Genomic DNA, 25900 nt, shown 5'->3' on the forward strand with positions numbered 1-25900 from the left:
TAACAATCAGGCTCTTTTTAGCGAGCGGTGGGCTCTTGGGGCTGGTGACGTCTCCAACGTGCGGTGCAACAAAGGATGCTTCTGAGCTCATTGGCTTGGCCTTTGCTGCAAGCCGCATTGTGCAGGCCCACAGTGCTAATCAGATGTGACCAGCGGTCGCACTGACTCTGCGTGACGTGGACAGCACTTGCCCACAGCAGAAAACTCCCTCCAAGCAGCGGCACCGCCTGATGCGCCATCAGGATCTCTTTCCTTTCCCGCCTTCATACGGTCGCACTTACAGCAAAAGTCACGTGAACGGTCTCAGTACGCTTGCAAGTCTGAATTTACCACCTCGCTGCTTTTTTACTCCAACCCTGATCTACGTACATGGCCATCATGAACTCCCGCAGAGGTGCAGTTGGCAAGGGGGAAAAAGGAAAATTTGGTTGGGAATACCACTAGCATTGGAGGGACAAGAAATTGATGTCTTTTTTTTAAATTCTCTTCATTGCTGACAGTTGCACTGTGGACACAAACATTACAAAATACTGCGGTCTTAGACCACTTGGGTTCTAACATATATCAGCAAGCGATGCCAAGAGACAAGCAATAATAAAAAACAGCAGCAGATATATTTGTTGTCCGACGGTCAACAAAAGGACAAAATGGAATTAAGTGCAAACAGTTGCGTACGGCCGAACGTAGGAGCAGGAAGTGAGCAGCGTCCATGCGCAAGAATGCGTGAAGCAATATAGAGAGAGATGGGTTTAAGGAAATGGGCTTTCAGGGTAGTTCGAGTACCGAGGGGTAGGTGTAAAAAGACTGTTGCATGCTGATTGTGCCTCCAGCGGTGGAGTGCATCAAGATAATGACAAGGGAGCATTATAATGTCACATTAATCACCAGCGAGAAAGAGGCGAGTTATTAATTTATCAGAATAGCATATATTTCTGGCTCAACCAGGCAATATGTGCACTAAAATGGCGTTTGCACCGAGGGCAGCACTGCTTCCTTTAAGGCGTATGGTTTAAATGCTAAAAGTGACGCATGAAGGGGCAGCTGTTAAGTCTTTTCCACCACTGCAAACGAGGAAAAGACACTTAGGCCTCATCACTTCCAATGGATGGGAGTGCAAGGGGCAAGGCTAACAGGTTTTCGTAACAGGTATCCGAGAGCGCACCTCAGCATGTTTCCATACTAAACGCACTTAACGTACATGTTAAATTACCAGCATTACTAGACAAGGCTGTCAATGTATAGTTCAGCACTGCTCTTTAAAGCCACTATACTTTCAAAGGCCAATGCTACCACTTTTCAGTAGGGCTGCCATATTGGTAGAGGGCAGTACCAACACTTCTCGGCTGGGCCCTTTAAAGGGACAGCACTGTCGTACCACACCGCCCTCTCTGCGAGGCTGACATACTTTTAATGGGATAGCTGCAGCACTTTTCTGCAGGGCTGATATACTTTAAATCAGTGGTTCCCAACCTGTGGTCCGCGTGTCCCTGGGGGTCCGCAAAGCCTTCTCAGGGGGTGAACGACTACATAGAAAATTAAATAATAGATATTAGGTCCCCAGCTTTCAGCAATAACTCACTGGGGGGGGGGTCGGGTGGGGGGGTGGTCCTGGATTCCAATAAAGGTTCATTGGGGGTCCCCGGGTTCCAGTAATGATAAAGTGTGTGTAGGGGGCGGTCCACAGAAGTCAAAAGGTTGGGAACCACTGCTTTAAAAGGAACAATACTTGTATTTTTTGTGCACTAGTGCGTATTTAGTGGTTAAATAATTGTGTCTGTCCGCCAGCTATAGCACCTTGAAAGATCATATAGACCCAAATATTACACAGCTTCAAACATAACGTCATATACTAATGTAAAAGAAATGATTGTATGTGTTGTATGCAGTTCCATGAAACATCACATCACAGAAACCTTGACTGCCCGAGCTCACTCAAGATGCTCAAGAGGAACTATGTGCAAAAAATAGAAACATCCCAACAAGTGCCCCAGATCAGCCTTTGTTTTGCTAGTGGCCAGTGCTAACTCGGACAGGGCCACGTTAGTATGTTTCTGAGACAACTAGTATATCTATTTGGCAACGACTCTGGGTGCTTGGCACTGCCTCAGCAGCCACTAAGCACCCAAGGAATCGGAGCAGAAGACCCCCCCCCCCCCCCAACACGGGCAGAGTTAGAGAAAGAGGTGGAATAGCAGAGGTCCTGCCCACTCAACTCCACTCCTGGGGCCCCTGGAATGGACTCCTAGGACAGGACAGGCCTGGAGTCCAGGAGACAGCAGGCACTCCACACTGTGCTGTGCTTTAGACGCGGTCACTTACCTCTGCTTCATTAGGCATGTTGATTGTATGAGCACTCAGTGTGCCTTTATTGCAGGGACATGGGCAGACTGATTTGCGGTCAGCGTAGTATGGCACAGTGGTAGCCGTCTGCTATACTGCGACATTGCCAGTTTCATGGGTCGTAAATGTAAGTGTACAGAAAGCACCTGGAATCCCTGAGGCATAGCCTGCTAAGCACCATTGGCTGTGATCACCTGCTAGGAATAGGAGCAGCAGAAGTTTTTAATTCACTAAGGCCCATAATGTGGCAGTGAACAAACACAGAACCTCTAACTGCCTGCATACCATGTTGGGGACGATGGCGAGGGGGGCATGTTGGGGAGGCCGGTGGGCGTTTTTCTCTGCTTATTCTCTTCATTAAGCTGGACAAGGAGCAGTCAGCTTCTTCGAAAGAAATCCTCCTCCGGAAGAAGCATCAGGGTGGAAAGGGGTAGAATGGAACATTGCCCGGTGTCACGAGAGGAAGAGGAGTAGTTGTAAGCCCTGGGATGCGGGAGGGAGGGTGAAGCAGAATGGACCACAGCTGGGGGATGTGGAATGAGGGCACGGTCTATCATCCAGGAGTCAAGATGGCTTAATGAGACTCTGGCAAGTGAGTGAAATCGGAGGGTCAGAGCAACATCCATCTCCGAGGCGGCAAGATCAATGCACTCCTCCGCTCAGAAGGCTGCCGGTGCTGCCTAGAGCATCACTCCTGGCCACATTTCTTAAAACAAAGAAAAGGACAAGACTGGGAACATCTGCTGCAGCTCTAGTTTTAGGCGTTGAAACAGGCATTGTGCTAAGATGGTGTTGCAGCCATTTGCTTAACGGTTATCAGCGCCTCACAGACGGATGCGTTGGTTCCTTCGGAAGGGTTAACATGCATGCGGAGTAATGGAAGTACTCTTTTTTAAAGTGGCGCTAAATCATGCATCCACCGACTTCCTGTCAAATAATAAAATCCTTATCCTAGAACTCCGAAATTCTACCCTAGTGACGCTAAAACTTTGCTGTGCGAAGAAGTAAAAAAACAGCTCTGCCTGTGAAATACAGAAAACTCCAGATAGCACAACAGTAAAGTTGGTCTATCCAATCCACACCACTTCTGTGTTTAAAAAGACTTAATTGACTTCCTATAGAAGGAATGGTACACCTTCAAAGAGTTTATTTTAACTTATTTACTTAAACTGGAGTGTTCGCTACTTCGTACTCTGCTGTACAACCATTTCCGAGTGTTTCAAGCGAACAAGCGCAGCAGTACAATGGTCACAGACAGGCTGCGTGTGATAAGGCAGAGCGATAGGCTACTGGGACTAGGCGGCTGAGCCTTTTGTGAGGATTTAACTATCCTCAAATCTTTTGTATTTTACTTTGCAAATGGTCAGTAAATTATTGACATTCTGGCTAAGGTTTCTGCTCAGCTAGTACAGGGTCAGGATCTTCTCGAAGTAGCCAAGATAGCTACCAAGGAGTGACTTGTGAATGGTGCACAAGGTCCTCAGCTCTGTTCTTTGCCACAGCACACGCCAGTTTAGTTCCTGCAATGAAGAAGTGGTGATATCTGTGAACTTTAGCCCAAAAATGCTTGCTGCAGGCTGAATTTCTCCAGACTATGTGTACTTTGTCATGCAGCTTCCCAAGAAGACCTGAATAGACAGCATTGCGTCAGTCCAGGTGTCACCATCTGGTCAGCGTCTGCTCGCTCTCCTCTGCACAGCTCCACCTGTTGCTGCCTCTGCTGCATTTCAAACTGAGAGCCTCCCTGACTCTCAGTTCGAGGCCCACATCCGCAGGCTCCTGCCCACACCTCATCCCTGGTGACATAGTGGTCATATGTATGTACGTATCTTCGCTGCCTCTTTTTACTTCTGCTTATTTTTCCGTCATTTTTCTTTTTTCTTTTATTTCTTGTCTCTTTCCTTTAGCCTTTTTATCTCCCTGCGTTTCCCGTGCCACTGCTGCACCTGCAGGCCTGCCCCCTCCCTCCCTATGAAGAGTTTTCCTGCCCTCCCTCCTCCTAGCCCACTGGACCCGTCACCTCCCTACCCTTCTTAATGGCTGGCACTGCGCACTGTTAGGGCGACTCCTCTGACCTCCTGGTCAGCGTCAGCTCGCTCTCCTCTGCGCAGCTCCACCTGTTGCTGCTGCTGCTCTGTCTGCCAGCCTGACTCTCAGGTCAAGGCCTACCTCCACTCACAGGCTTCTGCCTGCACCTCATCCCTGGTGGCCTAGTGGTCATCTACTGTCCCTTTTAACTTCTGCTCATTTTTGTGTCTTTTTTTCTTTTCTTTCTTTCTTGTCTCTTTCTCTCTCCATTAGCCTTTCACTCTCCCTGCATTTTCCGCGCTGCTGCCTCTGTGGCCCCACCCCCTCTCTCCCTGCAAAATGCTTTCCCGCCCTCCCAGCTGACTGGAACCCTGCCTCCCTCCTCTTCTTGATGGTGGTTGCTCTGCGGCCGCACACAGCAGGCGCACCAAAGGCAAACCCGTCTGCGCCCATCCATGCCTGGACCACGCCTAGCGCCACAAGCCCTCCTTGCGCTGAACACAGGACAATTTGTCGCCTGCCATCTTGCATCGCCCAGACACACCCTATGACGGTTCTTCTGCCTCCACTGCCACCAGACCCTCACCCTACACCAAGCACCAGAACCTCCCGCCGCTTAGCCATTGAACACCAACCCGGAGCGCCTCAGCTGAATCCTCCTCAACATTCGCTCCCTCCACAAACACACCGTAGAACTCTGGGGATTACTGGACTCCATCGACCCAGACATTGCCTTTCTCACCAAAACTTGGACAAACCCAGCATCTGCACCAGACATAGCCATCGCTATCCCCAGCGACTACAAACTGCTCCACAAAGACTGGCCTTCTCGCCCAGACGGCAGCCTGGCTGCCGTACACAAATCCTCCCTCCACCTGACAACCAACGAGGAAGAACACTCCCCCCTCATGAAGCACCTACATTTCCAGACACACACCACACCCAAGTCAACCTTCTGCGGCACTCATCTACAGCCCACCCGGCCCTCACGAACTCCTTCGTCGACATAATTTCCCCTCATGCTCTTGCCTCCTTGAACTACTTCCTCCTTGGCGACCTCAACTACCACATTAACAATGGCAACAACACCAGCACCGCTTTCCTACTTGATAACCTCGCCACAATAGGACTAAGCAACTGGTCACCTCACCAACAAACAGCGCTGGACACAGGTTCAATGCCATTTGCTCCACCAACATCAATGTCGACAACACCTCCTCACTTCACTGGACTGGCCACCACTGCATCCATTTCACCTCACCAACCATCCACCTCCGCACACTCCGAGCCCCAAGCAGGAAATGGAACCAGATCACTGAGGAACAGCTCTCCAACACCCTTAGCAAGCCTCTCCTCACCACGGACGCTAACATCTCAGCACAGAACTTCCACCAATGAATCTCCAAATGCACCAACACCCTAGCAACTCTCTGTAAAACCTCAGCTAAACACCACCTCAAGAAGGCCAGTTGGTTTTCTCCCGCATTCCAGGCCTGTAGATGGCTAGAGAAAAGATGGAGGAACAGCAAGTCCCCGGAAGACTTTGAGGCCTTCAAAGCTGCCACCAAATTCCACCACCATTCTTTCACCCGAAAATCAAAGACATATACGACAGCTTCAGATCCCAGGACCCTCCGAGCCCTCCAACAACCTCCCCAGATCCGACCAACCAAACCAACCACAGACCCTCACCACAGACGAGACCCGCACCGTCATGAGCAGCATCCACTCCGGAGCCCCTACGGACCCCTGTCCTCACCACATTTGCAACAAAGCCAACACCTCCATCGCACCCGTGCTCTGACCCACCCTCAACTGCTCCATAGAAGCAGCCACCTTCCTAGAGGACTGGAAACAAGCTGAGATCTGCCTGTTCTTGAAAAAACCCATACCCGTCCCCCTGGACCTCAAGAATTACTGCCCCATCTCTCTGCAGCCTTTCCCAGCCAAGGTCATCAAAAAGGCCATCAACGCTCAGCTCTGTAAGGACAACAACATCCTGGTCACCTCACAATCAGGCTTCAGGAGCAACCACAACATAGAGACCTCCCCCTCACCGCCACAGATGACATCCGCTCACTCCTCGACCGTGGCCATACAGCAGCCCTCATACTACTGGACCTATCAGCCACCTTCAAAATGGTCTCACAATTCACCCTCTGCTCCAGGCTGCACACAGCCAGCATCCGCGGAAAGGCCCTACAATGAATAAGCTCCTTCCTGTCTGGCAGAACACAGAGTCAGACTCCCGCCTTAACTGTCAGAACCTACCCAGATCAGCTGCAGAGTTCCAATGGGCTTCTCCCCGAGCCCCACACTCTTCAACATCTCTTGCATCCATCGTCATGAACCACAGACTGAACATCCCGACGATACTCAGCTGATCATCTCACTGACCGAAAACCCCACTACTGCCAAGACGTATTTCCACAACAAGGTGGAAGCTGTCGCCTCCTGGATGTAGGACTGCTGCCTCAAACTCAACTCTCACAAGACCGAGATCCTCATCCTGGTGGCCATCCACACTCAGCATCCACGTCACTCCTAACAAACCACGCACGCAACCTCAGCTTCATGCTGCACTCATCGCTCACCATGACCCACCAAGTCAACTCAGTCACATCCTCCTGCTTTCACACACTCCGACTTCTCCAGAAGATCTACAAATGGATCCCAAGGGACTGCTGCAACACTGTAACCCATGCCCTGGTATACCAGCAGATGCAACTATGGCAATGCCCTCTATGCCAGTACCACCCAGAAGAACCTGAAGAAACTGCAGCACATCCAAAACGCCTTTTCCAGACTCACCCTGGACATTCCCCGCCACAGCTCTATCTCCAATCACCTAAGAGACCTCCACTGGCTTCCTATCAAGAAAATAATTAACTTCAAGCTCTTCATCCATGCTTACAAGGCCCTCCATGAGCTAGGACCTGCCTACCTCAACCACTGCATCACCTTCTACTCCCCCACCAGACCTCTCCGCTTAACAAGCACTAGCCACCGTACCCTGCAAACAGAGGACATCGGCTGGTGGAAGGTCCTTCGCCTACCTCGCAGAAAAGAGCTGGAACACCCTGCCCCGCACCTCAGACAGTCACCATTGCTACCTTAATTCAGGAAGGATCTTAAAACCTGGCTCTTCGACTGAAGCTCAGAGAACAAACCCCCTTAGCACCTTGAAACCCTTATGCTGAGTAGTTGCACTTTATAAACCTGATTTGATATTATCGCAGCCACTACAACATTTACCTTGTGTGGCATAGCTTATAAAGGGAGGCCCTCACACAGAAGTTACAATTGAGCTATGTGCTTAACTATATTAATTTAGGGTCAGAGTGACAGGTCAGTATAGTTTGCCGGCTTGTGTTGGAAATAGGCATTCAGAGGGCTCAACACAGTAGGGTAGTTAAAAAGAAGGTTTATAGAGGCCACCTGAGCCAGTTTTCGGACATCCCTTTGAATGCATGGGTCGTTGGCAATGTATTAGAGATTACATTCTCAATGCTTGTTCTAGCAAATTGTTGGAACTGTAAATAAGTGATTTCAGTTACCTTGAAACCGAACTGACAAATGTTACCCTTGCCAGTTCAGTTGACACACATGTATCAAGGGCCATATTACAGTAAATGCCCTAGAGGCACAACAGGCCACTACAACTACTTCTTGCTCCACTGGGGGAGTTTGGTATTATAGAAGGGGCTGCAGATGCCTGTGCAGCCCGTTGTATAATATGAATCACGTAGTACACATCTTGCGTTGGCACAGTCAAAGGGGGTGGTCCATGCAAATGAGGAACCTCTTTGTCTCTTTGATATCGTTGTATTACAGATGTGTGCCCAGTGGCAAAGGAGTTATAGGGAGAAGCCCTAACTGTGCACCACATTGAGGTGGTGCATATTCAGTGCACTCCCGTATACCCCTCACAGAGCGTAGAAAGGGAGCATCAGAGACTACCCTCCCACCCCCACAATCATTACCTGCACCCTCCTCCCATGGGGTATTTGTTCCCCTATCAAATGCCGGTCAGGTTGCCGTCTGCACACTGAAAGTCACATCAGCAGCTTCAAACGGCCGGTCTACTATCCACTGATGAGCTTCCCCCAGGGAAGACATGGGTTCATGTCTGCACTAAAGAGAGTGTATGTACTTGCATTGGTTGAACTGTCTCAGTCTGTGCCATATAGACCCATTTAAAGGTCACAGGACCCAGATTGCCCAGTGTCACTATAGCACTCACCACAGACAAGTATCATTAATTAAGATATGCTAGAATTTTTCTATTACAGGGAACTTAGCACCAACTCAGAGACTAGTGACCACCAAACAACGCAAAGAGAATCTTTAAAATACAGCTATTACATGAATCCATGAACTAATGAGAGTCTGATTATGACCACTTCAAATTACTCATTTCATTTCCTGGATAAATACAAAAATCCCAAAAAATATTTAATTAAAATTGCTTTATCATGGCTGGAGTAGACTGGTGAGTGGCCAAAAACGTAATTGACTACTAATATTCTTTGAGGCATAGCGGTTTGGTATTTCCATTATTTGTGCCATTTGTTTGATCATTGTTTTTTCCATCACTCTTTGCGCCTCCCTTCATCTTTTCATCCATCCATCCATCTACCTCACCATGGGGAAGACTGCCCAAAGAAGCTTCCAGAATAACAGGAATGAATCAGTAAAGTGAGATAACATGGAAAAGGCTCTAATATGCGGGCAGATATTTAACGTGACTGCATTCCTTGAGACTTCTCTCAGCATCAAATGACAGAAAACTCAGAATACGAATTTACTTGTCGCTTTTAAGAAAACTATGGCCATTCTATTAACACAGGCTTTATTTTCAGATACTCCGCAGGATTTTATTTAATAGTTAACCAAAGGGCTATGACTTCATCAATATAGCCCACCTTTCCAGCTTGATACAGGTGATGGTAATCATATCACAATGGAAAATGACGAATATGCACTTAAATAGAAAACGGTAATTTGAACTAAAACGTATTTAAAGTACATATGATATGGTTTCAGTTCAACCATGCAAAAGGTCAATTGAAATGGCAGTGAAAATATTAATATAAAATAACAAAACATACCAAATTATACCCGGGGCGACTGGAATTTTGAAATTTTGCAACCTCGGCTTTTTCCATATAATTATGGATGTACCACATTTGCCACAAAAATTCCACCATGTGGTGTAAAATTAGCAGATTTCAACAAAAAGTATTTCTAATTGAAACAGATCAAACGCTGCTAAAAACACATCTCAAAGGGCTGCACAGTGTTAGACCATATACAATGGTTAGCTGCTCAACTGTAAGGTGCTTTAGTCAAGTGTAAAACTGGAACTATTGAGGTGAAACCTTTATCGAATATGTAGCAGGCTAGTTTCACTCTATACAAATTCCACATCTTTACATACACACATCAACGTATCTTAAAAGGACACAATAGTGACACTGCCACGGAGTACGCTGCACTATGTTCCCTACTTTGCCGTTTCTTGCTGCATAATTTAGCCAAACATTGCCACATAATATAGTCCTCCAATGCCACCTAATTCCAGTGGCCATTTTAATTCTGCAAGATAGGCAATTGATGATATCCGCAGCCACAACATCATGTTTTTATAATGCATGGAAGCTGGCAGTAGCTGTATAAAATATGTATCTAATTTTCTCATTAGAGTCTAGATATGAACTTCCTCTGCTGTAATAACTTATTACAGTTCAGTAAGACGTAAGAATGCCCGCTGCCACCACAGTCGGCTGGCAATATGAAAGGCAGTTCACATAGCAGAATAACAACTGCTGCTTCAACAACAAAGGAAAGAACTAGGCTTTCATCTCTTCTGTACCATTTTCTCTAGTAATTCACTTTGACTAGCATACTGTAGTGGGGCATTTATGGTAGTATATTTATTGCACTCATGGAGTTTATTACATAATGCAGGACTCAATCAAATTTTTTAATCCATACAGTTTTAAAAGTGTCTTCTATCCAACTGCTTAACACGCATCTGCAACACATTATGAAAAATAATGCGAGCTTATTGTCACAATAAGGATTCAAAATTCCTTCCACTTAACTGCAACCAGATAATGTCTTTCATGAGGTGAAAGAGACCAATTAGACTGTTTCTGTCAGAGACTGTGTGTGAGAGAGAGTGTATGTGGATATGGATTTTACATGGAATAATGTGTCCAGATGTTACACAGAATAAAATACCCCCTACCATCCATAACGAGCACATTACAAGTCACCTTAGAGTTCCTTGATCCATTCGTGTGACTTGTAATAACCTTAAAATGAATGATAGTGGCTAATTTATGCCATATAGTGCTAGAAATGCATTCTGTGAGAGGGAAAGCAGCGTTACATGTTATACAAAGAAGGGTTATCTAATACAGTGGTGGCACCCGCAGTAAGGGAGAGAGACAGAGACAAAAAATAATATTTTATTCTCAAGGTAAATTGTACGCATTTTAAAAGTCTACCAAAGAGTCCAATTTAACCCTGTACATGTAGGAGCTGGGCAGTACCGGATTAAACCCTGTGTATTTTAAGTTGTTAATGGGCCCATTACATTAATCCAGTATCTTCTCTATAGAGTTTTTTATGTAAAGTCTTCATTTCTTTGTGTTGATTCATTTTTTTCTATCTTTTGGAAACAATTTAAGAAAGCTTGATTGTGATTTTCTTTCAAGATCAAATCAATCTTATTTTGATCCGTTGTCACAGGGCCCCTAAAAGGAGTGGGACCAACAGGCCAGTGCCTACTATGCCTATTTGGTCATCCAGCACTGGAGCTGGGCAAAGGGAAATGACAAACCACATCAAGGAACTCTGCTTCACCCAGCGATGAGCTCCCACGATGAAACGTGCCTTTAACGCCATACTATCAAAACATACTATCAAAAGCAGCATCACAGTTAGCATTTTAGTTCACTTATGCCTGATGGCCCCAGGTCTCCCGCCACAAAGACTGCATGACAAGTGATACACAAGAGCAAATTTTCTCTTAGTTTTTGGGTCAGTGAATTCCTTATGCCGCTTCAATTAGCCTCTCTTTGCAAGTTATTAGCCTTGTGGATAATCGTTGCTTCCACATGGCCGATTCTGCGAAGATCACTGATACTGGTTTTTCAACCAACAATGCTTTGCATGCTGGGATTTTTAGTTTAGCCTTTCCTGTGATAAGCACCTGCCCGAAAGTTCCAGCACTCAAAGGTGCAGATGGATAAAACTTAACCTCATAACATGAGGCCGTTTGACATCTGGATATAATTTTAAAAAAAAACTCTGTCTCATTACCAGAGGTTGAACCCTGGGCACATCCTCCAGAAAGCCCCTACACGGTTGATGAGGTGAGCACTGGGTAGAAGTGGGTGCTGGCCTTAGAAACCCAGTCTTAAATTGGCAGCATTTCCCTAGTGTTCCCATCGAAAGCAAGTATTTGTTGGTTGGGAACTGAGCTAGCATTTTTATTTATTATTCAACCACAAGATAGAAAGTTAATCCAGAGTTTCAAGCTGAGTAACACCGCTATGTAAGTTCTCACCTGTCCAAAACCTGAGGCAAAATGCTCGTGTTTTGTTCTCCACGAAGATAGGGATAAAATGGGTAAAATGTGCATGAGCGGACAATGCAAAGTCAGAGGCTGAACAGTCCTAATTGGTCCTAAAAGTAGCAAAACTAGCCCAATTGACAAGTTCTATAACAATTAGCTACCTTCGCCCTAAATGAGAGAGTATTGCTTGTATAGCTTTTGATGTCCCCGGTTTCTGGGGCAGATTTAGAAAGGGGATTTAGATTGATGAACATCATGGTAATTTTCCTAATGGGAAATCCCTCTGGCATCAAGCACCCAAATGTTGTGTTCTGATAATAATCTGCAACACACTGCCTTCTTTTCTGGCTCCAGTAGCCGAAGGCCTAGCCCCTTTAACCAGCGCCGTGGCTGAAGGTCACGTGCAGCAGGTACATGAGCTAGGTACAGTGGGTTCTAGTCACAGATACAGTTATAGTTGTTTACTAGCAAAATATGTCATTTTTTATTATAGGTGTTGGCACAATTTTAACTATTCTGAAGTAATGCGAATAATTTTGGTGATTTCATGTTACTTTTGTGATGCAAAATTACCGAAAAAATTGTGATTATGCCTAGTTTCATAAGTTGGAGCACTCGGGGGGCAAAAGTGTGTACCCAAGAGCCCAGGAACAGGGGGGCTGCTGGTGTTCCTGGTCTCTTGCTCCTGTTCTGTTGCACTTATCGCTACTTTCTTAGAGAAAAAAATGCATCCTCAGCTTCATTTTAGATGCAAAGGTGTATTTTGTCCAAGGAAATAGTGCTGAATGCAAGGTTACACTGCTTGGGTAATTCTGCATAATCTTGCATAATTTTGCATCATTTTCACATAATTACGCTATAGCAAACTGCATCGGTTAAACACTTCCCTAATTTTTATGTTGGCAGAAAAACGACTCAAATTCCCCTAAAACCTCAGCTGAAGGGAGGATGCTGCATAGAATGCGAAACTGTAATACTACTGAGCTTCTTAAGTAATGTTGTGTTATTCACATTTGTATAGGTCAAACTACCATAGTTATGTCATTATAGCATTATCTATTTTAGGATGCTTAGGGGTTTACGGTTTAGGGAAGGTCGTCAATCAGACAGAGGAACCATCTTTGATAGTGTCTCATATAATGTGGGTGTTTGGTGTGTATGGTCAGTAGAGAATATATACATTGTCTAGTGTCAAAATGATTTGTGTTAGTCAGCGTTACAGTGAACTAAGTTTCATCGCAGAAGATCTTTGTGACATCCTGTATGGATGGGTAAGAGTGCCGAGCTAGGAATCCCCCCAAGGAAATGCTCTCCTAGAACATCTCAAAGAGCACCATCGAGAACATCACATTTGACATCACTAATGGTATCGATGATGACTTCACCAAAGAAGCTCAATGCCCCTAAACTGCTGGACTTTCTAGGTTCAACTCTGGTCAAGCACAGCAGGCTCTGGGAGAAGTGACTGGTGTCGCACAGGCCTAGAGGTAGCACGGGTCTTGATATGCATCATGAATTTTGATGCACACAATATATACGTAACGTGAAAGTTAGAATTACCTTGGCGACTGAATAACTTTGCATCATTCCTTAATATGCAGAGCAACAATGATTTGCTACATTTTTGCTCCTCTGCTATGAAACTATGAAATATGACCTTCGTACACACTTTGCACAAATGAACAGAGTAAGGCAACTGCAGAAACCAATACGTGTATGGCCTCTGTATGTTACTTTTAAAGACTTGGCATGATTGGGTGTGCTTTGTCAGCCAAATCCTTACATTGTATGCTCAATTCTAAGAGAGTATCACACAAATTAAAATACCCTCCGCTTAATCATACCTCTAACCACCCACAGCAGTCCGAAAGGGCAAATCCCACTCGACTTAGAAGAATTCCCTTCCATCCTCCTTCCTATCATATTTTAATCCATCTTTTCCCTCATCTACCTACTAAACCAGTCACCCATCCATCCCTTCACACTACCATCTACCCAGGCTTTCATCCTTTCAAATATACATCAGTCCTTTCATCCGTGCACCCACCAATAAATATATGTATTCTCTGATCCAGCTTTTCACCCATATGCCCATAACATATCCATCCATTCTTTCACTCTTCCCCATCTGCCCATCATCCACCATCCCTCCATTCACCCTTTTGCCTATTTAAGCAGTTTCAGACTCGCCCACAGGGCAAACAGGCAGTGCCCAGAAGGACTGGTCTCATAGATCAGTGTGTGAGCTGTTTTTTCGCTGTTTATGGGCCTGTTTTATGGTCTTCTGGGCCGGTCTTTAGTGTTAATTTCCCTGATATTAAAACAAGCATTGCCTGCAGCAAGCACAGATCAATGCAGTCTCCATATCTTGCAAAACACTTATACGTTATACTTTTCCAAGTTCAAAACTGCCCCAATTTTGGAAACACGCAGCCCCTTTTCAGCTAACTGATTCACTAACGGGGGCCACTTTTATGTTGGTGCCTAGGCCTATTTTCTATCCCTGTCTGACCCGGTACCGATCCTTTCACTCTTTCATCCATCCATTCTTTCGTACTGCCATACATTCATTCTTTTAACCTTCCATCCTACCTTTCAATTTTTGTTCCTTAATATTTTTCACATTTCAACCTCTCCTCCAGTTCTTTCTTTCCCCTATCTATCCAACTTCTGTCTGGCATCTATTTTACATTCTTACTATTATCTCTTATGTCCACTTTTGTATGTGACCATCTTTATTTCTTTTCCTCTGTTTTTACCACGCCATCATTTCTCTGTTTACTTTGTTGTGCTTGGCACTCCACCTCCCACATCTCTCTGACATGGTATTCTTTAACAGTACTATTTATGAGAGTTTTGCCTGTAGGACTGCACACAGCAAAGGCCCATAAACTTCTAATTAATGTTGCAGTGGGACCCAGTTCCCCAGCTCATTAGACCAACGGCAGACCCTGCTTCAGCTGCTTAAGGGGTTTACTATGCCACTGCTCAGTTCCCAAAACAGGATACTCGGTGATGACTTTACTACATCAACATTTCAAGCGTCTGTATGTGTAGGAAGATCATGGCATACTGCTGCTGCATGCTTGCAACATTTAGCCATCAAAGACAAACTAAATTACAATGTGATTTCAGTTTCAAACAGGAACATCTGGGGTGGAGCATTGCTTTAATAATGAGGAAGGGTAGACACATCCGAAACCCATTCTGATGAATAATGTAACAGGCACATATTTCATATAGGTGAAGTTAAGCCTTCATTTGTAGCACACACGTTCTTGTTACATCTGCTTGTATCTGAAGCTATCCCGCTGTGTGGACTCTAAGCGTTTAAGCCCACTCCTGCCTGCCGCCACCAGCAATCTTCTGCCTGTCCGAGTCCATCAGGCTCTCTGAGCTGGTGGCAAAGGTCTGCACATGTTTCATTTGAATAATCCTTGAGGTAAAAAAACACAGACTGCTGTGGACAGAAATTAATGCTCAGTTAAGGAGACAGAAGAGAAGGAAGACTACCTAACTCAGGGCATCCAAGAAATGAAGGCAAAGGACACACAACACCCACACAGAAGGGAGAAGGGAGATGTAACCTGTTGAAGTAATTCAAGTAAGATGGAGAAAGGAAAATTAACGTAATCAAGGGCAACAAGAAAGACCGAGGCATAGTACAGAGAAATGAAGCAAAACAAAGGCAGAGACTCGGTCAAAGATCTTCAAATGTTTTTGCTTTAAACGCCCCTAAACTGAATGTCTGGAAGTAGGCCACCCTCCAAAACGTGACTGCAAGGACTGGAGGAACAGGAAGGGCAGGACTGGTCTTGTGAGATAAATTCAGGGGTACATTTTCTGTAGCTCATAATTCACACTAAACATGAGACTTATAAAAGAGTAAATCCACCAAACAAACTCTGAACATTGATCAACACTGCTCCCCATAATTGAGGTGCTGTGAGCCCCTCACACTACTGGTCTGTAATGCAAAATCACTTGTTGCACTAATGAAGCTGCAGCCAAGGGTAGCAGGCTGTTTCCTCTTCCTCTTTGACCCATTCCCTACCACTTGGCCATCTCTCCAATTCTTTCTGCTTAATTAATCTAAGCATGTTATCAGCTGACTTCTGCAATGTGTCCTTTTAATGGACAGTTATAAACATCTTGCTAGAAGATATGGTCTGATTATATATCACTAAAATATATACTTTGAAAGCACTTGTTTTACCTCAAACATTAAGGCCCAGATTTACAATAAAATCATGCAATGCAGCGCAACAAGTAAAGTTGCTGTGTTGCTTGAGTGGGAGAGAGTGAAACAGCGCCATATCTACTAATATGTGGCACTGTTCTGCTCTCCCTGAGATGGCACACTTCATGCTGACATGTGCCAATGCAGACATTGTTATGTCATAGTGCAGAGATGCCTGCTTTTGTATAGAAAGGCATTGTTTCCTGTACAAAAAACAATGCTTTAAGGCCCTTCCCACTTTATATGTGTGTTGTAGAAAGCAGTACACATGCAATGAGCATTAAGATGAGGAATGCAAACATTTCTCCATGTCACAGCTTTTCAAACACGCTCAGGGTTTTGGTGCACATCCATGTCTACAATTCTTTCTAGATAGGAATGTGCACCAAAACCCATGGGTGGTTGCATGGGAATCCCCTGCACCACTCATGAAAATACCCTTTCACTCAAAGTAGCTTTGCTTAGCATTGTGTTACTTTTGGTTACAATCCAGCGCAAATCACATCACATTGTACTGTAAATACCAACACAACGGTTTGCTTTGAAGTTTGTGTAATGCAAACCTAACACAAAGGCTTTACACACACACAAACTTAATAAACACACACACACACACGTTTCACAATGTAGGCATGTTTTTTCCACTGAATAATTTAAATTTATTTTACAATTACAGAGTGTGTGTTATTTTATATGGAGCAAACTAGAGGGGGAGAAAACAACAAAACAGCTACATAAGGTTCAAGTTACTTATCTTCGGTAACAAAATATCTGGTCGAGACATATTCTAGTTGCAGATTCCTTACCTTAGAATTTACCCCAGGCATCAGACTCGATACGGAGATTTTTTCTTCAAGCAATACCCTTGCGCGTCAGTAGGTGGCGTCGGTCGACTCCGCAGGCATCTTAGTCGCTGTGATGACGTCAGGAGTAGTACGTACACGCCGCCTCAGCACAGTGACGTCAGAGTCTTTTAATGACTTTACACGCCAAAGCACAGGGCCGCTAAGAACACTGAGATTGGTGCGCCAGAGATAAGGACCTGGAGGGGGAATCCTTGTCCCTAGAAATCAGTTCGCAAGAGGGGCGGATGGGTGGGTCGGTAAGGAATCTGCAACTAGAATATGTCTCTACCAGATATTTCGTTACCGAAGGTAAGTAACTTGTACATCTGATAGAGACTTCTAGTTGCAGATTCCTTACCTTAGAATAGATACCCAAGCAATGCCATCCTCAGAGGTCGGCTGCGATGCAAGATCACACTAGAAAGTCCTGCAGGACCGAACAACCAAAATAGCCGCCCAACGGACCCGACAATGTTTAGCAAATGTGTGCAGGGATGCCCATGTAGCTGCTTAACAGATACCCAGGACAGGAACTCCACGTGCTAACGCAATGGAAGCAGCAGTTGCTATGGTGAAATGAGCCCGCAAGCCCTTAGGGGGAGTCTTCTTGGCCACAGTGTAGCACATCTTGATGCAAAGATGTACCCATCAAGAGATGGTAACGTTAATGCCAATGCTCTTTTTGGGTCCAGACGGTGAAGTCTCTCCTCCTCATGAGAAGGATGCGGGGGTGCATAAAAAGTAGGCAAGGTGATGGACTGGCCTACATGAAAAGGTGTAACAACCTTAGGAAGGAAGGAAACCTTAGTGCGCAAAACCACTTTGTCAGGGTGCACAAACAAGAATGGAGGCTTTGAAGAAAGAGCTTGATGCTCACTTACTCTGTGAGCAGAAGTGATGGCAACAAGAAAAACAGTTTTGAAAGTGAGAAGCTGTAAAGGGCAATTGTGATCAGCTCAAAGGTAGTACACATTAAGCAAGTAAGGACAAGATTGAGGTCCCACTGAGGCATGATAAATGGAGTGGGAGGAAATAAATGGGTGAGACCTTTAAGGAATCAATTGACAAAAGGAGACTTAAAGAGTGAGGGCTGATCAGGTAAATTAAGAAAGGCCAAAATAGCCTGCTGGGCTAAAGAAAGAATGAACAAAAGAACATCAGAAAAAGAAGCAGAGAGGAGATCAACAGATTTGTTGGTACACCATCCCACAAATTTATGCCAACGACAGGCATATACTGTTTTGGTGGAGAGACGCCTGACTGCCAAGATAACATCACAGACTTCGGGTGGTAGGTCAAAAGTCGTCAACTGCCGCCACTCAATCTCCACGCATCGAGGCGGAGATTGGACAGGTTCGGGTGGAGAACCGGTTCCTGATGCTGTGACAGAAGATACGCCTGAAGAGGCAGTCTAAGTGGAGGATCGGTGGCCATGCTCAATAGCTCTGGATACCATACTCTCCGTGCCCAGTCCCTAGCCACCAAGATAACTTTGGCCCGGTCGTTCCTGATCTTTTTGAGAACTCTGGGCAGAAGTGGTATAGATGAAAAGGTGTAAAGGAGGCTGGAGTTCCACTCGAGACGAAAAGCGTCTCCAAGCAAGTGTTGCCTTGGAAACTCCAACGTGCAAAACAGCTGACATTGGGTGTTCTCTGTAGAGGCGAACAGATCTAACCAACGCTCTCCCCACTGATAAAAGAGACCTTGCGCCACCTCAACGGCTGAGTTTGTCTGCTCTGGCGTTCAGAGAGCCCGGCATATGTTGAACCACCAGGGTAACGTCCTGATGTTCCAGCCATGTCCAGAGATGTAGTGCCTCCTGACAAAGGGTCCAGGACCCTACTCCGCCCTGTTTGTTGCAGTACCACATGGTGTAGTGTTGTCCATGAACACTTGCACTACTTTCCCTTTGAGAGAGGGAAAAAATGCTTTCAATGCAAGCCTGATCACCCGGCGCTACAGAAGCTTGATATGGAGCCCAGAGTCTGCTGGAGACCAGAGGCCTCTGATCTCTGCCTCTCCCATGTGGCCGCCCCAACCCAGAAGTGATGCATCTGTTACCATGAATAGATCTGGCTAGGGAAGGGAGAGGGATCTGCTGTGGACGCAATGTGGATTTGAAAGCCACCACTGCAGGTCTTTCGCAATCCCCTCCGAGATCTGGACCATGTCGGAGAGATGCCCCTGATGCTGCGCCCACTGGAAATTCAAGTCCCACTGCAGAACCCGCATATGCCATATGGCATGTGTCACTAGCAAGATGCAGGAGCCCATGAGGCCCAGCAGCCTCAGAGTCAGTCTCACCAAAACCCAAGACAGAGGCTGAAAGATCGGAAGCATAGCCTGAATATCTTGGATTCACTTTTCGGGAGGATAAGCCCAAAACTGCACTGTGTCCAGAACAGCTCCAATGAAAGGGAGCAACTGAGAGGGAGTCAGGTGTGACTTCAGCACGCTTATAGTGAACCCTAGCGTGTGCAGGAGGCTCACCATAGTCTGAAGGTGGGAGACAACTTTCTGGGGCGAGTCTGCCTTCAACAGCCAGTCATCGACGTTGGGGAATGCTGAAACCCCTAACCGGCGCAGATGAGGTGCAACCAGCGCCATCACTTTCGTGAACACCCGAGGGGCACTGGTAAAGCTGAATGGGAGCATGGTAAGCCGAAAGTGCTCATAACCTACAATTAATTGCAGGTAATGACTGTGGGAAGGCAGGATGGGAATATGGACATAAGCATCCTGCAAGTCCAATGCTACCATCCAGTCTCCTGGGTCTAAGGCAGACAGGACCAGCCAGGTTGAGCATTTTGAATTTCTCCTTCTTGAGACAGTAATTGAGGTCCTGAAGGTCTAGGATAGGATGCAAGCACTTGTCCTTTTTTGGCACCAGAAAGTAGTGGGAACAACAACCACAACCTACTTCTGGCACAGGAACCTTCTCTATGGCTCCCTTGGCCAAGAGAGCTGCGACTTCCTGGTGGGGAAGTGCCAAATGATCCTCCGGAAGATGGCTGACTGATGGAGGCATGGCTGGTGGGGCAGATTCGAAGGGGAGGGAATAGCCCTTTCGAACTATCTGCAAAACCCACCTGTCCGTAGTGATGGATTCCCAGTGGGGCAGGTGATGGCGAGTCCTGGCGACAACTGAATTGGAGTGAGGAGACGGACTAGGAACTGCAGCCTCTGGTTCCCTGTCCCACACCTAAGTGGGATTCCGTGTCCCTCGTCACTCAGTGGCTGAACAGCATGGGTGGCACGGTGTCTGGGTTTGGGATGCGAGAGGGAGCCCCTTCTGTGACCACGAAAGGGGCGAAAGGTGGACTGTTGGGGGTGAGGGGAGGTGGAAAGGCCAAGGGACCGAGCCGTAGCCCGGGAGTCTTTGAACCTCTCCAGGGCCGTGCCCGCCTTGTCTCCACAGAGACAGGAGCCATCAAAGGGTATGTCCATAAGAGACTGTTGGACATCCCCCAAAAAACCAGAAGCACACAACCAGGCGTGGTGCCTCAAGACCGCCGTTGTCGCACCCGATCTGCCTAGAGAGTCAGTTGTGTTCAGCCCACATCAGATTGTGAACTTCGCTGCATCTCTCCCATTGGTGACAGCTTGGGAGACAATAGCACATGCCTCCTCCAGTATCTGCGGCAGAACTTGCACAACCATATCCCACAGAGAGTGGGTATAGTGGCCCAAAAGGCATTCGGTGTTCACGGACCGCAGCGCAAGACTGAAGGAAGAAAACATCTTCTTCCCAAATTGTTCCAGCCTTTTTGATTCCCTATCTGGGGGTGTGGAAGGGAATGCGCCTGAGGAAGAGGAAGGCTGGATGACAAGACTCTCAGGTGTGGGGTGTTGGGACAGGAATTTAGGGTCATTTGGGGCAGGCAGATGGCATCGTGCAATAGTCCTGTTCACAGGAGCCCCGGTGTTGGGTTTGAACCAAGTACCCAAGAGGACAACGGTGAGGGCTTTATTGAATGGCAGAAGGGGCTCAGATGTGGAAGCCCTTGGCTGAAGCACCTCCGTCAGGAGATTTGATCTGACCTGCACAGTAGGCAGCTCAAGGCCAAGGACCTCAGCTGCCCTACTGACCATGATAGAATAAGTTGCTCCCTTTTCTGTAGCCACGGTAGGAGGAGACTGCATGCCAGCGTATGGAGAAGTGTCCAGGCCACTGGCCACACCCAACTCCTGTGCCCAGCCAAATTAGGGTCATCCTGGTATTCATAAGGGTCCAGGGACCCTTCCAATCCTTCTCCAAATTCGTACCCATAAGAAAAAGGGTCCAAATCTGACCTGGGGTAAGTAGGCCCCATTGAAGGCAGAGACCGCATTAGCTGAAGCCGTTCTGACTCTGAGTCATCGGAGATGAGGACCAAGTCGATGTTGATGGTGGGCACCACCGACGACTGGAGTGTCTACAATCGAGCCAGTGCCATTGAAGGTCTCAGTGGTACGGTTGTGTCGGTGCAGATCCATGAGTGGATCCGGACTGGACCTCAGTGGCCGGAGATGAAGCCATCGGCGCAGAACCCAAAGGCCCCCTGACCGAACCCCTTGAGCCCGAAGGCGCCGTATCAGGGTCGGCCTGCCCAAAAATGAAGCACCTCATAAAGCTCCTTTAATTGGGCAGCAGTAGCTACGGCTCCCGGAAATTCAGGGAAGCACGGAGCAGACCCAGAAGCAGGCTCCTAAGATGGATGCCTCGAGCGCTAACGCTCCTCCTGCACCGCATCAGCTGAGCGACGGGGTGAAGTCAAAGGGTGATGGGACCGCTTCGACCTCTTCTTCTCCTTACCTGTGCCCCAAAACTTGGAGGAAGAAGAATGGTGATGGCTCTACGAACAGTCTTGAGACCGTCCCCTGGACCGGGACCTACGCGGAGTCGAGTGCCAGGCCACCATGAGCTTGAGGGACCACTCCCTCAAGGCCTTCGAGTGCATGGCCCAGCACTCAGAGCACGATTTTGGTTTGTGGTCGCACTCCAAGCACCACAAACAGACCCGATGCGGATCGGTTACTGACATCATGCGGTGACAGTCCTCGCATGGCTTGAAACCGGTCTTCTGGGACATCTCAATGCACCAAAAACTCACCAAAAAACTCGACACAATGGTTGAAATTGGTCAAAAAAAGACCAGGGTAGCTCTCTCCGGTTCGGCGCGTGGCGCAGAAAGAAAAGAACTTACGTCACTGCGCTGAGGCAGCGTCTATGTACTACTCCCGACGTCATCACAGCAACTACAACACCGATGATGCCCATGGAGTCAACCGACGCCACCTACCGACGTGCAACGGTATTGTTCGAAGAAAAAATCTTTGCATCCAGTCTGACACCTGGGGGAAAATTCTAAGGTAAGGAATCTGCAACTAGAAGTCTCTATGAGATATTTTGTTATTTTTATGTAAGTCTTTGACCCCTGACAACACACTAACTGACCCACATCCTCATGGCACTTAGGATTCTTTTAAGCACTTTAATGGCTGCATGTAAATGGAAACAGACTGAAAACAAGCAGAATAAACAAGGTCTCGCTTCCAAGCCATCTTCATTTAGTATTTACTGAGACATCTGTGCTCCCGCACCCAGTGAGAATACAGTCACGACCCCCCAGGTGGGCCGCACCCCATAGTTTGAAAACCTCTGCACTAGGATGACAAGTAAGAGGGAGGTAGAGAAATTGCCCTCACACAGAAAATCCACAGAGGATACAGGAAACAACCACAGTGAGACAGCATATTTAAGCAAGACAGGAAGAGACAAATGACAGACATCCACACAAGACAGAGGCAGGATGCTAAACTGACCTATAACTAAAAAGCAAGGCAGAGGCAGAAAAATGTCTCTGGTGCAGGCTACGCAAGCCAGACAGAAGTAAAGAAATTGCCCTGATCTACGTAAAGGATTGTTTCTTAGCTGTGAGGTTTCCCATGCCCATCTGTGATTTAGCTGGCCCACTGTACGTTTTTCCTTTGCATTCTGGGATGTGTAGTATTTGTTTTATAAACTAGCCCCAGAAAAAAATGAAATCGAGCATCTACTCACATGTGTGGTCATGCAGAACTTGGCACGGCTGAGATTAGAAAACCCTTCTGACACATAAGAGTGTAGTAAGATGAAGACATGGAAGTACCTTGACAAAGAAAAGCCAAGAAGTGTGGAAACAGGGATTTTAACTAGACATATGATGCCTACGCAAGATGGACACTGGAAAACTAACATCAAAAGAAAAAACAAGTGGGCTGTGGCTTACAGTGAAAATTGTGCAGATAGGGTTACAATATGGAATTAATAAAGGTGTGGTGCCACTTAATGCACAGTCAATCAAGTATTCACAGGAATTGTTCCTGCCTTAAGATTCTCACGAGTTCTGTTTTGGTAATGTCTATGGTGTACATACAATCTTATCAAGACCAATAGTGAAGACGTTTCTTGTTAGCTTTGTGGTCTAGCTCAATATTTCAAACTTTCGATTTTTTTTTTTTTTTATGTATCCTTTGTCTACTTGCAAATAATTCCCTATGTCACAATGCTACTCGATGATCCATCCATAATATGGCTGGATAGAAGGAACCAACATATGTAATGTGTCTCCAAATGAGAAATACATAAATGAGTGAATATTTGTGCTGAATTACCACAGTGGTTCCCTAAAGAGAAGTTTGCCATCAATTATCTAGCTGAGCGACACTAAAAAAAACTATATTCTAAAAGCCTTGTTCGCTATCATAAGTGGATTGGATTTGCGGACCTTCCGTGAACTTGCTGAATCCAAGGATCGGATGGCAGGGTGGGAGATGAACAAACTATTAAAGAACTTTGATATCAGATCCTCACCATCCAGCTGACCATCCCAGAATGTTATCACAGCTCAATGCTGTTTCGTGACTGCTCTATTATGTCCTCCAACTCATAGTAGCTCCTGGTTTTCTAGATAGGTTGGGATAATTAAATAATCTCCCTTACGTTCTGCGACATCAGAAAATGTTCTGGGACTATAATTGGGATGATCCTCTGCACTATCCATTTTGAAATTCATCAATACCACATATTTCTTCAGCTTTGTACGTCTAAGACAAGCCTGAATATACTTGTTCTTGTACTGTAAGAATTGTGTGCCTCCCTACCGATTTGGTGGTACCTCAAACTGTGTGGGTATCTTCTCTGATGTTTTCTGAAAATGTGTAACCGTGGTTGCTGTTGGCAATAAAAACCATTCAATCTATATCTTCATGTCAGGAGGCAGAATTATTTTTTGTTTGACGAGGTATTTATCCTACTGCCAGGAGAGCAAGAGCCGACATTGTTGTAAGTTTCAATTGAAAAACATTCTTTATGTCATATAGGTGAATGGGAGGAGCAAGAGTGAAGTGAGGGCAAAGTAACCTAGGAGATGTCCAAACAAGAACACAATAAGGAAACAACGCTAACCAGAATGTTCGAATTACACTTACATGAGGAAACCAACACAATGTTTAAGGGAGAGGCATCTACAGAAAAGACCTAACATACAATAGTCAAGAGAGGTGAAAATTTGGAAATTAACTTTACATAAAGCAACCGATCAAATCAGAGACCGTGCATTAAAACTGCCGTTAGGCAACAGAGAAAGATACATCAGCAAAACAAACCTAAAACCATAACTTCAAGTATGACGCAAACAGGCCATAAACAAGCCATAAGATGCCAATTGCAGTGAGAGATCTAAAACCTAACCAAACGCGTAACTCCAATAAAGTCCAAAGATGGATAACGATCCTGATGAGTTGCAAGACCAAGCAACATATGAAAGCTGTGCTGCTGCTCCTGCATTACTCATAAGGGAGCTTGGCAGTCTACTCTGTTCATTTTGGCTTGTGCATGAATGTGTGAGCTGGGGAACTATAATTTCCCTGAGAAGATGGATTGTTTCCAGCTGTAAACATTCTACAGTGGCAGCTATGCCTTGATATACTGAAGAGGAAAAGCTTCCTGTGATCCAGTCGGCGCACTTGAATCAAAGACAAGAGTAAAACCGAGTAAATTTATTGCATTCCAGGGTCTTCTTTAAAAGTGCAATGTTAAATCAGTCCCTGATATCTACAGAGACACAAGGCTGTAATGTGGGACAGTGGAAAGCAGCAGCATGTTCCAGTCCTGGCCTTCCATGTACGCTTGCCAAACTCAACAGTAGTATCAAATGTCTATGTAGAACACACCCTTTTCTTAGTCACCTCCTTATGTCACTGGGATTTAGGAAATCATTGAAACAAGGAATGCTATAGCAAATGAGGGCTACCTGTCCTACAACGGAATGGCCCATCTGGTCTAATGCTTTACCTTTACTTATGGTATACTATGTTTCTACTTTGTCAAACACGTCTCTGGATCAACAACTGCAGATGAAAACATCTCCTCTTATTGCACCATACTATTGACTCTAGTGACGTTTTGTCCATGTACAGTGTAAATGTGTGTTTATCTTTTTGGATCACTTCTTTTACTCTCTCCAAACTGCCCTTCTGCTTTTCGGAGATAAGGCATCAGAAACGCATGTAAAACAGCATCATTGTGGATATATGTTTTCCATCAATTCAAGAACACGCCTGGCTCTTCCTAACCCCAACCACATCCCTAGCTACCATAACAAGGCTGGAGGGAGTGTTGTTCCATGCTTACAGTTCAACCATGTCACAGATTTCCCTGATTTATTCCAAAAGCAGGTTATATGTAACCAGGCAAAAAGGCCCGACCAACATCTATAGTAAACCAAACAAAAGTCCCATTCCTCTTTTTTCTGGCCTGGCTGCCAACTAGTGAACATCCACTCCCGCTGCTGCACAAGATGTTCTCGTGCAAAGATACAAAGATGTTTTAGACTT

General features: G+C 46.0%; 1 protein-coding gene across 2 annotated transcripts in view; it reads right to left on the reverse strand.

Annotated features, from left to right (window-relative positions):
- Nucleotides 1–25900, reverse strand: part of ATRNL1 (attractin like 1) — a 2088076-nt gene that overhangs the window by 546469 nt on the left and 1515707 nt on the right. The gene's annotated exons all lie outside the window — the stretch shown is intronic.

Source organism: Pleurodeles waltl, chromosome 6 (genome assembly GCF_031143425.1).
Source record: "Pleurodeles waltl isolate 20211129_DDA chromosome 6, aPleWal1.hap1.20221129, whole genome shotgun sequence".
NCBI lineage: Eukaryota > Metazoa > Chordata > Amphibia > Caudata > Salamandridae > Pleurodeles > Pleurodeles waltl.